Source organism: Trachymyrmex septentrionalis, unplaced genomic scaffold (assembly GCF_001594115.1).
Source record: "Trachymyrmex septentrionalis isolate Tsep2-gDNA-1 unplaced genomic scaffold, Tsep1.0 scaffold1009, whole genome shotgun sequence".
In the NCBI taxonomy this organism is placed as follows: Eukaryota; Metazoa; Arthropoda; class Insecta; order Hymenoptera; family Formicidae; genus Trachymyrmex; species Trachymyrmex septentrionalis.
The window spans coordinates 2550-5658 of record NW_017304135.1 but is presented as its reverse complement, the minus strand read 5'-3'; positions in this window follow the sequence as shown (position 1 = coordinate 5658).

Below are 3109 nucleotides of genomic sequence, written 5' to 3'. Positions count from 1 at the left end.
ACGCGAGAATTTTTCACAATTCGACGAACGGATAAATTTTGGAGCGGAACATGGACAGATATGTGCATTGAACAGACATTGATAAAGACGATGAAAAACATTGCTGGACTGACTCACGGACGAGGAAGATAATGTTCTGACTACGTGGACTCTGGGCACGGTACTTCTGCATAATATTTGCGTTGAAATTGAAGAAGTTAGCAACGTACACTGCTGGTCAATAATATTTGAACACCATGCATACTTATACGGTATAAGGATAAAAATGTTTAAGACAAACATGGATATTTTATCAAAATCAAAGAAACCATTATATTTATTTATAAAATATAAAAAACAAAACAAAACATTATCATTTGATCCTTACGATTGGAAAAAATTAAACCTTATGTGTAATCTACTAAAAATAAATATTTAGTTGACAACAATGATCAATTTCCATTCCGCATGGCGCTGTATCTTTATCCGTGTGTTTGCAAATATTTCCGTTATGTTTCTTTTATGTTATCGTAACGTGAAAACAATTGTAAAAAGTTGAGAGACAAGGATTTGATAACAAGGTATGTGGTGCTCTAGTATTAATACAAGTTTTTATTTTTTATTAAATAAAAAAATGTTTGTATAAATTATAAGAGATAACTCCGCGATTGCGAGTAAATGTGGACCGAGAGACGAGGGCCGTAATCAATACATACTACAACAATGATGGTCTTTCTATTCGTAACATTGCCTCAAACTGAAGATCCCCAGATCCTGTTGCATACACTATCAAGCGTTTTCGTGAAATTAGAACCAAAAAAGATCGACCACAAAGTGGGAGGCCACAGGTGATTACGAAAACTGAAAATAAATCCATCGTGCTGCTCTCCAAACGAGATAGACGGCGAACTGTTCCTATAATTCAAGCAGATTTTAACTTAGGTCACGACAAGCAGATATTTGTAGCAACTATCAAAAGAAGACTTAGATCAGCTTATCTTTTTGATAGAGTTGCTGTACGGAAATCACTTCTTCATTCAGTAAATAAAAAAAAGCAATGGGCACAGAAACACAAGAATTTGATTGTAAAAGATTAAAAAAAAAATGTTATACGTAAATAATCAAACAAAAAATGTTATAGACAGATGAGTCCAAATTTGGGACATTTGGCAGCAAAAGAAAAATATACGTACGATGCTTGGCGAATGAAAAGATGATGCCCAACTGCATTACACCAACTGTTAAACATGGTGGAGGATAATAGCTTGAGGGGCATTTTCCTATGGAGTGAGTGCTCTGTATAGAATCAATGGAAATCTTGACCAAAAAGGATACCACAAAATCCTTGTTTATCCTACAGGAAAAAAACTGAGCGGCCGGTGATTCATTATGCAGCAAGATAATGACCCGAAACACACATCAAAATGCAAAAATTTCTTGATAAAGAAAAAAGAAGAAAATACATTAAAATTAATGGAATGGCCACTGCAATCGTCTGATCTAAACTCAATCGAACTTTTATGGGAAGAACTTAACCGTAAAATGAGGAACCAGTGTTCAACTTTTCAAGAAAGCTTCTGGAATATATTAGAAGCTCTTGAAAGCAATTAGAGCCAATTGTTTTGCAAAATCTAATCAACAGGATGCCTAGAGTAGTTAAAAATGTGTTAAGGGCTAAAGGTGGCTTCTTCGATAAAAAGAAGATTTGACTTTTTCTAATCATAAGGGTCTCAAATAATAATATCTTGTTTTATTTTTCTATACTTTATAAATAAATATAATATTTTCTTTAATTTTAATCAAATATCCATGTTTATTTTATACATTTTTATCCTTATACCGTAAGTATGCATGGTGTCCAAAGATTTTTGACCGGCAGTGTATGTTTTGCTGCACCGAACCGAACAACACGTCGACATGAGAACATCACAAATTATTCGCGATAATGAAGATGCGATAATGCAGACACTTACCGACTGGCTAGCTCAACACCTTCCTTTCCCAGAAATCCAAGAACTGATAAGTACTGAAGTGATTGGAGATGAGAAAATAAACTGCCACATGGCACAAGAAATCGGGACATCAAACATGTCTAAGGTAATCGGTATTGATTTTCACTCAGTTAAATTTAAACGAAAAAATAATGTGATTTCTCTTGCCTCTGTCAATGTAAATCTTTGGATTGACAACGTCGTAACTGTAATAAATCCACTATTCATTTTTTAAAGAATGTGCATAGCGAAACAATCAGATGAAGAGCTGCAAGAATATCTTCAATAGGAGCTGGCACCATTTCTTATATCGCTTTTCACAGAAAATGGTATGCGAAAAACAGGTAAATCAACTATTTATAAATTATTCTCGCTGTGTGCCGATGATATCGAATTTGAAAACAATTTGAAAACAATTTGAAAGTGTATACGTTATTGATACATTTCTTGTTACGTAGAATGGTTTAGCGTCGCAGTGAGTTGTTTGCGTGAATTTGCGAAAGCTACGTACAGTTTGTGAAGTCAAAATATCAATCGAATGCTATTATAGTTTTTGATGGTTATTCAGACGACGCAGCAAATCGTATGAAGATTGCAGAACGCATCGCGAAAGCATTTCTCAGCTAATTTTGATCAGACCATAGTGTCTATGGTTTCTCAAGATAAATTTTTCGGAAATAAAAATAATAAAAGATTCATTTCAATGTTAATGAGCAAACTTAAGGATGCGAACTTCACTGTTAAACAAGCCCCAGAAAATGCTGATACTGATCGTCAATACTGCCACTGACACCTCATCTGTATTTGATTCGATCATAATCATCAACGAAAATGTGGATTTTCTAGTTCTCTTGACAACTCTAGCTTCAAACCAAGCCAATTATATTTTATTAAATTGGGCAGAGGAAAAACCGAACAACAGGTGTACTCTACTTCAAAGCTACTGTTACGAGAAATGGCAAAACATGTACTGTTTCTCCATGCATTTAGTAAGTGTGATACCATGTCTGCTTTCTTTAACAAAGGCAAAATTAAATTTCTCAACACATTGCGGAAGAATATACATTTGATAAACATTATACAAATTTTTAATGAATATAACATTATCCTTAAAGATGCTGGAGAACGTTTTCTTCTAG